At 41.9% G+C, this 12,806-nt stretch overlaps 1 long non-coding RNA gene across 1 annotated transcript in view; it reads right to left on the bottom strand.

Annotated features, from left to right (window-relative positions):
* Positions 1-6,751: 6,751 nt before the first annotated feature.
* The window catches only part of LOC127355056 (uncharacterized), a 59,599-nt gene continuing 53,544 nt past the window's right edge, over positions 6,752-12,806 (bottom strand). The window contains exon 3 of the long non-coding RNA XR_007881667.1: positions 6,752-8,696. This is a non-coding gene — a long non-coding RNA (uncharacterized LOC127355056). The remainder of the gene's footprint in view (positions 8,697-12,806) is intronic.

Raw genomic sequence — 12,806 nt, forward strand, 5'->3', positions numbered from 1 at the left:
AGCCACGCCGAAGTGTCTTAAACCTGCATTCTATGTAACAACCAGCAGGGGGCAGCGATACCATTCAGTCTTTTGGAGAAATGAGCCGACTTCTCAGTTGATTTATGAGCTCAGTAAATTGTTTCCTGATGAGTTTCTGGTCTCAGTCTCTAGTTTCAGTCTTCTTCCATACAGCATGATGTTCATTCAGTAACTGATGGTCCCATTTAGAGTAAAACAGACCATAAAGCAGGGTATGCTTTAGGGCGGGGCTACCTTGTGATTGACAGCTCAGATATGGATCCAGATTCTGTTGTTGACTATTTCTCTCCTCAAATCTGTTCACAAACATATTTTACTGTTTATCTGGAATACCAGATCCTGTGTGAGCCATAAAGCCGCCATTGTTTCCTGCTACAGACGAGTTGAAACTGTGCAGCCAATGAGAGCAGCTCAACTCGCTTTACGTCACCTCTTGACTCTATTACAATTACATTTAATTGAGCATTTTAATGTAATATCAGAGAAAACTACACGGCTGTTCCCAGGCAGGTCACAGTATGTTTTTCATTGTGTGTGTGTGTGTGTCCATATTTGGCCTGTTCTGACAAAACAGCTGAGGAACGCTGACCTTGCATCTCCCATCAGGATGAGCTGGTCAGTAATCCCATCAGTGTTTAATAACCTGATCCGAGTGTTACGGGCGTCATTATATCAGAGGAATCAGGCTCCGGGTTTCTTCTCATGGCACACTGTGTTGGAATTGGCTCCCCGGCAATTTATTTTTCTATTAGCCGAACCGTGTGAAGTGTGATTGGGCGTTGAGCCGCAGGTTGGCGGACGGGCTGCTCGGCCTGATAAGGGGACAGTCAGAGATCTCGCACAGCACAGCAACTCTCTGCACTGATTGGGTGAAGATATGAAGCAGAGACTGACCGGCTGCTTACAGTCCCTCAGTCGTCCCTTAGCAGAGCCTCCAGGTCTGACAAGTCCACCTTAAACCTGCATTCTTTCTCTTTGCCAGCAGGGGGCAACTCTACGGGTTGCAGAAAGAAGTCTGTTACAAGAAAATGACCATTTTCTCAGTTGATTTATGAGCTCAGTAAAAAGTTTCCTGATGAGTTTCTGGTCTCAATCTCTAGTTTCAGTCTTCTTCCATACAGCATGATGTTCATTCAGTAAATAGAGAGCTGAAGGAATGAGCCCTTAACCCAGAAAGTGAGTTAACATTTAGCATTATGGTCCCCTTACCTCAAAGTTAATGAGTTTTAGTTAGATGCCTGAAGACACAAGCCTGATAGATTTTGTTCTACAACATAAAATACGTCAGTAAATACCTGTACATATTGAAGCTTTAACGGTTGCTAACAGGCGGCTAAATGAGAAAGTGTTTAAGCATTAAGACGATATGTGTTGTCGGCCTGCTTCTGTTTTACTTTTTCAGGGCTACCTGATTGTCTGGCCCCTCCCACCTTGTTAAAGGATTGATGTCACCTGCTTGGAGCATTTATAAGATGGGTGATTCCAAGATGGCTCCCTCTCTTTTTCTCTGGTACCACTAAACATCAGCATGCTGAACACAAAGACTTATCTACTCACTAGTCTGCCTTTACAGCCTCATTGAGTTTATACTCTTGCAAACTATTCTAACTCAGACTTTACTAACTACTAACTTGTAGATTTTTAATTATAAGATTTAATCAGTCATGCGACCGTGGTGTAGTTTGTTTAAAGCCTAATGTTAGCTTTTTACTTTTGGTGATCGCATTTAAGCTTCCTGTGTTTTATAAGATTATCTTGCTGAACAAAATGTGCAAGTATCAGGAACTTAAAACATGAACAGTTTATTTTCTGCAACAATCCAACAATCACATTGGCTTTTTGTTGAAGGAACCATGTGAGAGAGATCCCCTGGTTACCACCTCAACATCCCGTCACCTCACCTGTCCTGAACCTCCTGTGTAACAGCTGCGGATCAATAAGGTGACATCTGCTCACAACCAGCCCCTCCCTGCAGGCAGCAGAGGAAGTTTCCTCAGACCTCACTCAGCCTTCAGGGTGTTCACAACCGTTGACAAGAACGAAACAAGAACAGTTCGCCTACATTAAAGCCCCCTCTTCCCTCGAAACAAACAAACATATTTACTCATTAACCTCTGGCGGTATTTGTCCAGGTTCACTCCGATATAACAACGGTGATTTAGGTATAAATGGGAACCAACTGAACTACAGGTCAACTTGTTGTCTTTGCTCCGAAAATGTGAACTCTTTTGGAAATATTTAATGGGCACTTTGGCAAAGTTTTCTCTAGCGCCACCAAGCAGCAATCTCTGTCGCTGAGAAATGAAACACCAAAAACTACAGTACCTCCAATGGCCACTAGAGGCTGGCTCCAGCAGTGAGTCAATCTCCATAAGGCCCAATATTAAAATGCCTAATTTCCCCGTTCCTGACAACTGTATGGGTGGTGAATTTTTACAAAAGCCACTTGTTTTAATTATATTAAGGCTATAATAATAATAATAATAATAATAATAATAATAATTTAGGACTTTTATTGACAGGTGGGGTCGTCTCAGGTTGTCTTCATTCAGCCTCAGCTCTATGTCTTTAACTATTTTTTGGGTTAGTCGGTAGCCGACAGAGTCAGGACTTCCACTGTTTATTATAATAGCGCCACCCTCAGGACAAACTATTTTAACTCCCTTCCCACTGTGTTGCACATTTACATTATGGGATGCAGTAAACTATGAAGCCACTAGGGGACGCTAAATGGTGCGTGGGACTTATGGTGTCCAAAAGGCCCAAAGCTCAGTCAGTCTCTGTGCGTCAGCCTAAAATAAAAATAAAAAACTCTCTCTTTCAGCAGACAACTGAGTTATTAGAACGTGAGCTTGTTTTTGGTTTGGTGCGGGGAACAGTGAGCCCATTCAGCTCTGCAGTAGTCCTACACTTCATCACAGAAAACAGATCACTACCACTCAGAGTCGGTGCCAAAAAAACATTAAAACCAGAGCTGCTGTGAGCAGGATTATCCTACAGGGGGCAGTGCGTAGCCTCGGCCTCTCTCCCTGGCTCCCTCCTCAGGCTTTAATCATTCGTCAGGCATAATAAGAGAAGCATTTATAGTCATATCCCTGTAATAAAGGAGGTGTCTCTTTGTCCTTTTTCATTCAACACATTGTCACAACCCAGAGCCTTAATCCTGCAAACTGACGGACAGTTGCATCCTGGGAAAAGAGCCGCATGCCATTGTTTGAGTGAGTCAAATCTGTTAAGCCCTAATTCTTTTGTGGGCATTTGCATACTCGGAAGTATTCTTTTACCGAAGGGCCAAATCCTCCTTGTGTGTGTGATGCGAGGCATTTTTAGTATCATTTGTGAAGTATCTACATGCACTATTAGCGCTGCATAATACCCACATATAATACGGCGCCATAATCTCGCAGATAAGAAGGTTTTTTTTTTCTAAAGCGAAGCGTTACGTCGGGATGAAACGCTGCAATTTCAAGCAGATTCAAACGGGCTCAAATGTCATCAGAAATGTCAAGTGCCTCTGCAGTGGCAGGATACCGCCATTTCTTTATCGTTTCCATCATCCTCCCCGATTCCTCAAATTTACCTCCCAGTTGAAAGGCCCGGCTCGGCTCAGACCGCTGCAGTGTAATGGGTCTGGTGCTATACTAAAGACAGTCACCTCTGACTCACCTGGCCTCTCTCATTTTCTCTTTCTTCCTGCCTCTTCTCGTCTTGCTCTTTCCATTTCTTCCCTCTTCACCTCCGCCTCCGCCTCTCGTTCTCCTCTGATTACAGCAGGATGGCTTTCCCCCCTCTTCTTCCAGCAGAGTTTCTCTGGCTCACTGATAAACTGTTGGTTATCTGTCTGCGGCGTCGGGCGCACTGCGGTTCACACATTCACATCCTCTGCAGGCCGCTTTCTCCGCCGCTCTCTGGAGTCCCTTCTGCAAAAGCTCTGATAAGATTGTCGAGTCGAGATGGCAGATGGAGAGTCGAGGAGTGACGGCGTGTATTCTGTTAAAGCAAAACTGTGAGCTTCCCCAAAATGTCTACCCGTCATTACGCTGACTTTTATTATCTGAAGCTGTATAAAGTGAAACAATCTAAGTTTAAAATTTGATTATTTATTTTCCAGGGTTTGATTTTCTGACAAAAAAATAAATCTGAGTGAAACACTGTAATAAAGAAGAGTAGTTTAACCCTTTAAGATCACATCCTCAGTCATATTGTTCCCCTATTTAACAATTTATGCAAAAAAATCAAAATCCAACCATTTTGACTTCCTGTAAAACAAATATGGCGCATTGACAATCTGATATTGGACCAGATAAGACTGGCCTGGATAAAAAGCACTTTAACTTTACAGGCCAGTCTTGCCCAATATGGCGATGACATTTACACATCTCAGCAAGGCTGCGTGTATGTATTATATGTGTATGGCTACAAGTATAAAGCAAAGGGAAAATACACATTTCTTGTCACTATAGTGATCTTTCCACCAAACCTGAGCCTAACTAACTTTTTGGGACCAGATGCTTTTCTCAGAGAGACAAATGACAACATTGGTCCACTGTTTAAATGCTTACATCACTTATGTTTGCCTGACGCAACCTCTTATGGTTGTACAAATAACAGCTTCCCAATGCGCTGTTGACGGCCCCGAATATTCTTACAGAGGTCGTCAACATTTGTTTCCTCTAACCAGGACGTTTACCAAGTGATTTTAGTTCCTTAAACCTCTCTGAACCTAAACTGTGGTTCTTTCTGTAATGATCATTTTGGTTGTTTTTTAAGGGCTTATGATTCTTTGGGCCTCAGTGTAGTTTAAACAAAGTTCTTGTCCCCCATACAACCTAGTTCCCTTTGAAGGACACTGAAGCCTTTGCTTTTCTCTTTGTCCTGTACTTCCAATCGATTTTGATATCATCAAACTGAGCAAGTTGAAGGGTCAAGAAACACGAGACGATAACAAAGCCGAACTTATTTGGAAGAGAAAACATAAGCGAACGGCAACGTTATCACAAAAACTGTCTCAAACTACAGCAACATGACCGTAATAAAGTGGAATTATCTCTTCGGATTCAACGCCAGCATGTGAGAGTACCTTTATCTGTCTTTACATGTCTGTCTCCACATATACAGTAGGTACGCAGCCTTGGCTCTCCACGCACTCAGCCTTTGTTGTGAAATGTTTCACCGTGTTGCACCATCACTTTTCACTCCCGCTCTTTTCCAATGTCACACAGTTAAAAGAAGAGACGGAGGAATTTGCAGCCGCTCTGCATCTGTTCTCTGTTTGTCTGTTTGTTTTGTTCTTTTTCCTCCTGTGTATTTAAGCGTCAATTTCTGCCGGCGAGGGACACATGAAAAGAGCCACGGCACGAACAGAAAACAAGCCCTCAGAGACGAGGAGGAGGAGGAGGATGAAATGACAACACGAGGAAGGAAACAAGGCCCAGGAATAAGCTGCGATTAAACCGAAAAACAATCAAACTGCAGAGATGAGAAGAAGTAGTAGATGAGGGGGGGAAAAAACCCACAGACACACACACAATAATGAAAGCAAATAAAACAGGCAAACAGGGAACGCAGTGTGTGTGTGTGTGTGTGTGTGTGTGTGTGTGTGTGTGTGTGTGTGTGCGTGTGAAAAGACCCTGGCGAGGGCAAATTACACTGAGTGCCAGTTCTGGATGCCTGGCATCAAAGGGACGTTGGGAGTTTTGTTGGAAATGGGAAGCGTTTGTCTAAATGACACCATTGGATCTGACTGCGACTGAGACTGGGATCGGAGAAAGCGCCTGTCACAATATCAACAACACATTCATTCACATTAGAGGTGAGAACGTCCTCGATAATGCACATACAGTTCAATTCAATTAAAGGTTTCACATTCTCTCGTCATTGGTTTATTTCAAGAAGGATGTACGACGACCTTTTTCCTTAAGGAAGCCTTTTTCTATCACTGAGTAAACTGACAATATTTTATGGATAATTCATTCATTATATTGAATAAGAATAACAGTAGAGAACAGCAGATAAACTGCACAATGAACCTAAACAGAGAACTCAGTAACTGCAAGAAGTTTGTGTAAAACCAGAGATTTGGATGAATTTTGAGCAGAGATGAGTTTTAGTGATATTTTTAGGAACTTTTTCTACAATTATCTGTCTGTATTATGTTTTTTTTTAATTATTATTTTTAACAATCATACAGACTTAACAGGCTTTTTCTGGACAAATTCAGTGTTTTCTTCTCATTGTTCTATCAGCTCTTTGGTTGTTTAGCAGAGAGTAAAGGTGCTGTGAATAATGTCTACAAAGTTAAATAAATACATTAAGTTTTCATCACAAAAATGTACAAAATTCTTAGATAGTGTTTATTTTTTAAAGTTTTCTTATATGTCTGAAAATCAAGAAGGCCTCGCGACCCCCTGTGAAGCTTTGGTGACCCATAGCGAGGGTCCCGACCCCCAGGTTGGGAAGCACTGATGTACAGGATAGTTAACACAGCATTGAGTTGCGATGTTGCAGCCAATCCCTGTGAATTCTGCCCAAACGTTGTCCAATCACCGCAACTTTATCACTTTTAATGTCACCAAAACCCACTTCCTCCTTTCTAGCTGTGAAGATGCAACGTCTCACATTTATCCACCAAACAGGAACATTTTATTACTTTTTATTTAACAGTTAAAAGGTTCAGTATGTAGGATTTAGTGGTATCTACAGGTGTAGATCGCAACTCAGTCACTTCACCCTCCCTTTCCAAGCGTGAGGGAGAAACTACAGTGGCCATGAAAAGCATGAAAAACGACCCAATCTAGTGCCAGTGTAGAAACATGGCAGTTCAACATGGTTGCTTCCTGAAAGGCAATATCTGTAAATATAACCAGCTCATTCTAAGGTAACATCAAAATGATTCCTATATTCAGGTGATTATACACTAATGGAAACAAACCTATGAATATTATATTTAAGAATCAGGCTGTTAGTTAGTAAATAAACAGTAGTTCTGCCTGAGGAAGTGATCCGTGATTGGCTGAAGGACTTTAGTTTCAGTACTTTAGTGCACTTTGTAAGAATGTTAACGCTCGGTACATTAGCTTTAAATGAGCTAATATTATAAACGGACCGTACTGGAGGAGTGAAAAGGCCACGATTTATCTAAATGTGTAGCTTATGAATAAATTTGTCCCAACTTCCTCAGCAGTTCCTCGTCCGTCCCTCCAGCGGTGCAGCTCTCTGGTTTTTGTGTTGTTCCAGTTCAGCAGCTCTCTGACGTCCCGACACCGAGGCTTTTATGACAGATGAAGACTTTTTAACTGCCTCTGTGTGGAGGCAGTGGACTGGGTCCTCTTAATTAGTACTTTGTCTCTGCTGAGAAGTGACCTTTTCTCTTTTGCACTCGGGCTAAATTGACTGCCACTTCTCTGCTGTGTGTTTCCTCTGTTTTACATGGCTGCTGGTGCGTGGCTCCCCTCTGGGTGCTGCAGCACTTCATGTAATTAGGCTTCAACTGATGTATTGGCGGCCCAGAATAACAAGCCAATGTTAGGACTTATTTTGCCTTTAATTCAGTATTAAATAACGACCAATCAGTGGTGTCCGCTTCAAACCTCCGTTCAACCTTCCTTCACTTAGAACAGCAAAATAAAACCAGGTGGAAAACCTGAACTTTAAACTAAAGAGGGAGGATTTTACATCACTTCTTTCAAACATTTGCTTTTGGTGTTTGGTTGCTAACGGGAAGTTCAGTTCGAAGGTCATATATAAATTCACTTGACACTGAATGTCACATTAAAGCATCAGCATCTCACACCAAAGCAGAGAGACAGAAACCAAAATACAACTCATCAAAACCTTCCAACAATCACCAACGCAGGACGTGTCTTGGCAAGAAAAGATTCATAACACTTCAAAGCCCCAAACTCCAAGATGTGTTTCATTCGGCCAAAGTGAATTCAAGGTCCAGTGTGAAACATTGAGGAATGTAGTATAATATTCATAGGTTTGTTTTCATTAGTGTTTAATCACCTGAATATAGGAATCGTTGTGTTTTTGTTATCTTAGAAAGTTTTTATCTAACAGACAAAGTAAACACTGTTTCATGTTCACCGTCGTTTCTCGCACACACTTAAACGCGAACAGTACTCAGTTGGTTGCAATCTTACTAAACTCTCATTAAATCCTACACACTCATCCTTTAACAAGAGGAAACTCTGAATTGCTGTCATCTGATGAAGCCATCCGTGCCCGGTTACATCGGCAGATTGCCAATCAATCAGTTGAAAATAAAACAATCCCAAAATGTCCAAAACACGAGGTGTCTAATATCTGCTGGGGAAACACAATGACAGCAGTATCTTTTCCAGGAACAGGCAGCAATCTCTGAGATCACGTATCAGGCTTTATTGGTGACTAATGATCCTGAAATCACACATACACACACACACACACACACACAGCGTCTTCCAGGCTCTTCCATGGCTCTTCAGCTCGGAGACCCTCCACAACCATCCTCCATTTCCAGAAACAGAGATGACCTTTGCATGAATAAAGTCAAAGAGGATTAAGGCAGAAGAGACCTTCGCAATGTCGGCCGAGGGGAGAAGCGGGTGCATCCTCCTTTGGACGTGGCTTGAGTGTCGATGTCTCCGCCCGCCGAAGGCCACGCTGTGTGTATGTGTGTGTATTCATGGAGGCTGCGGGGAAACAAAAAGAAAACACACCTTTAGGAAATGGGAGGAAACGTCACAAGGAATATTTCTAATCACATCCTGATGGTAAAGTTACTGTCAAATGCTTCATCTGTTTCATCTGGGCATTAATATTCTTATCGCTTTAATATTGCCACCGAGCTGATCCGTACGTTACAAGATACACAGATCTGTCCATCAAGCTGCCAGGATTACAACCATTTAGATTAGCTGCCTTTCTTTCCTGCTTCGGTACAGGATTGTGTCAGCGGCGCTCGGCTCCCAGCAGGATTAATGGAATCCTATTTTGTCATTATTACCTGTATAATACCTGTCGCAATCATGTGGAGCAATTTACACCTTTAAGAAATATCAAGTGTTAAAAGACTTTCAGGAGATATTAGATAGAAATCAAACACCATGTTGTTACTGCAGATTAGTAGTTGTTCATTCAATAATTCTGTTTTTAGCTTCCTTTTACAGACACCATTTCCCACAAGCCCGAGATTGTCATGAGTTTAATGTCCTTAGTTGAGTGGCGGATGTGGGCTGGACATGGAGAGCAAAGATCACAGCTAAAACCTTAAAAAAAAGAATAAATGAATAAATTATGGGGGCTGTAGTTTTCCCACAAACTGAAAAATGAATTAACAATATCTTCACTAAAGGTTATATATACAAAATTCAGTTGGTGCCACTGGATGTTGCACCAGAGCACTGACATCTCAGACAGAAAGAAAATAAAATTCACCAAAACCGACTTTCCAACTATCACCAACTCTTGTTTGGTCAAAATAAATCCTTAAAGTAAGATGTGACTTTTTTGTGTTTGTTCCACTGACAGACTCAGGGTTGTTATTGTCAGTGTCTGACAGCATTATGGAAAGGATCCCTACAGAGATAGACCTTTAGTTTAACCACAAACAGCCGTAATATCACTATCACTCTCCACCAGACTCCAGAGACAGAAACACTCATTTTACCTTCAGATCATCGTAACTTCATTCAAAGTGGACAGAAACAGAATCAAACTCATTAAAAGCGTCTCTGTTAGTGTTTCCAACAATCACCAACTCTGGTTTGGTGGAAATAAATCCTTAATTCACCGACGTAGACGATAAAAACAGCAGTTTCAGTCGGAGCAGACCGGCTATGGAAACAAACCACAGAGAGGCTGCGATACAACACAGGCAGAGGGAGAGAGGGAGAGGGAGAGACACCATGTGACTCTGTGTCTGTATATAGAGAATAGCTGTTAGCTGATATGTTAATGCTTTAAATCTCATTTATAACCTTTAAGATCACAAAGGGATAACATTTTAATGGTAAGCGCTGTAGATAATCATGTATCACAGAATATGTAGAATATGTATAAATCTTTAGTCCTTATTTTAGAAATAATTTTTTAAATAACATTTAGAGAACAACCTCAGGTACCCCCCTGCAGTACTCAGCAGTGCCCCTAGGGGTACCTCCATTTGAGAAACACTGAAGCACTGGTGCTGCCTGAGGAGGAACAACATGACACATAAATTAGTATAAAACACAGTTGTCTGTGGGACCCCGCTCCTCTCTCTGCAGACTGGGGGCCATCGTTGAAAAATGTTCCAAGATCACTTACCAGAAAGACAAAAGAGGAAAAGAAAACTGCAGAGCGGTCAGGCCACAGCCCTGAGGATTATTCTCCTAGTGTTACATGGATTAGCAGCAGCCCAACCTCTGACTCCTGTTAGGGACGACTTGACTTATGGCTCTGTTCAGGTGGGGAGACGCCTCTCTCGTTCTTATAGTAGGTGCACATAATGTTCAGAGCAGAACAGTAACCAAACGGTTCCTTACGGCGTCTGTACGGGCCAAAACATCTTTGAGTAAACTGACTATATTTTATGGATATTTCATATTATATTTAATAATAACAGTAACAGTAGAGAACAACTGATAAACTGTATGATGAACCCAAACAGTGAACATAATAACTGCAGGAAGTTTGTGTAAAACCAGCAATCTGGATGAATTTTGAGCAGAAGTAACAATTACACAGACCGTCTCATCAGCTCTTTGATTGTTTTCTAATGCAGGACGAAGCTATAATAAGTAAAATGCTGACATGAAGGCCTTCTGTATATCTTTTTAATACATTTTCTTACACCCTTAGAGTAAAGAAGGCCTCGCAACCCCACTGTAAAGCTTTGGCGACCCCTAGTGGGTACGTTTGGGAACCACTGTGCTAAATTAAGCTAAAATTATCCTGCAGCTCAAAACACGAAATCAGTATCAATGTTCTCATCTAACTCCCGGAAAGGAAGAGAACAATTCCCGAAATGTAAACTTAAATTATTTTCAGTTTAATCCAGTAATTGAGTGTAAATACGACGAACTTCACTTGCGTATTTCCATTTCATCCAACGTCATACTTCTGCTCTATTAGTCAAAGTCAACCTTTATTATATAGCCAAAAATCATAATTTACAATTTGTACAACATTCACCCTCTGTCCTTCAGTTTAACCCCCAAAACAAACGTTAGCTCAGCTTGTTTCTCTGATAACTTAAGATCCAGACGTCTGATGACTAAAATCCTTCATCCGGTTCAAATCTAGAGTTAAAAAGCACCAAGATCTAAACAGTGGATGGTAAAAATGTGGCTTCAGACTGGATAAACAGTCAATGTATGACTGTCAGGCAACCACAACGCTGACGCAGGCACAAAGGGGATATGACGCCATTGACAGGCGACCAGTGAAACGCAGCGTTACCTGAATAAAATGACAGATTTGTATTGTTTCTGGCGACCCCTGTGGACAAAAGTAATGTTTTAAGGGAAATCCGAATACAAGCCAGTAGAAGGTATTAAGAATATCTATACAGAAACATCCAATCTTCATAATGTCGGTATTGTTTGTTTATGTAGGTCATAAATATTTATTTCAGCATCCTTTGCACTTTTGTCAATAAATGTTATTGTTTTTGTTTGTTTATATATGTATAACTGTACATTGTTTGTTGTCCTGTTTATTTATAGTCTATAATCTTAAAAATCAAATCGATGCTCGCTGGATCCCCTAAACACAGTTTCTCACTTTGTCCAGATGGATCTTAATTTCTCTTTGTATCTCTACTCCTTGACTTCTGCGATACTAAACCGATTCATGTTTTCAGTCAACAGGAGTAAGAATAGCACAGAAATGACGCTCATCTGTGTGTGTGTGTGTGTGTGTGTGTGTGTGTGTGTGTGTGTGTGTTCGGCTCTTGTGTTAAGTCCCTACAGATCTCCCAAATACCCATGCACATGTGTATAGAAACAATTTACAAAGCCCTGTGTAATCTTCCTTTTTACTGCGCTCTTAGTTTCATCTGCAGGGGATTACTGTACCACTTTTTCTTCTTTCTGTGTGGAATCTGCACAAGGAGGAGGGGACGTACAAAATGGCGGAAAAAAGGAAAACAAATTGTCGCGTAATCTCTGCAGAGAAAGGACGGCTGAGCGAGGGAGTCCCACCAGACCCTCCATCTTTTTTCCGGGGCCAGAAATCCCATAATCCTCCATGTTTGATGTCTCAAAGCTAATGGCGTTTATTAGGACAGCCCAAAAGGCGCTTTGTCCGCGGCGCGGCTGCCGTTGAGGTTTTGAATGACATTGCAGGGAGAGAGCTGGTAACTTTAGCTTAATCTGGGCTTATCCGGCCCCCGATGCATGCACAGGTGTGTGGCCCTTAAGCCCAGAGGAGGCCGGGCTCTCCTGTGCAAGCCAAAGATCAATCCTGCTCCAGGGGCCGAAGACATCCAGAGGAACACACACTGCACCTTTAACCCAGGAGGGCTTTAGCCCCCTCATGAACCGAACTGCCCATTATCACATTTTAATTAAACGACTGCTCCCCTTCCCTCCGTCTGCTCAATAAGATATGGAACGACCTTTTCCTGCTGAATCAGTTTACATTTCATGAAGCGAGTCATGCAGGTTGAGTTGCATATATTCATCTGGAGGATTTTTGTTTCGGGCACCTGCGTTCACCCCAAAAGCCTTCAGCTTTATACTTCGGCCCCGAATCGCCAACATGAATCTGAATGTTTTTAATATTTCACAGAGGGGATTGGCCCACTGGGAGCACCGTAG

The sequence above is a fragment of the Dicentrarchus labrax genome, unplaced genomic scaffold (assembly GCF_905237075.1).
Source record: "Dicentrarchus labrax unplaced genomic scaffold, dlabrax2021, whole genome shotgun sequence".
Classification (NCBI taxonomy): domain Eukaryota; kingdom Metazoa; phylum Chordata; class Actinopteri; family Moronidae; genus Dicentrarchus; species Dicentrarchus labrax.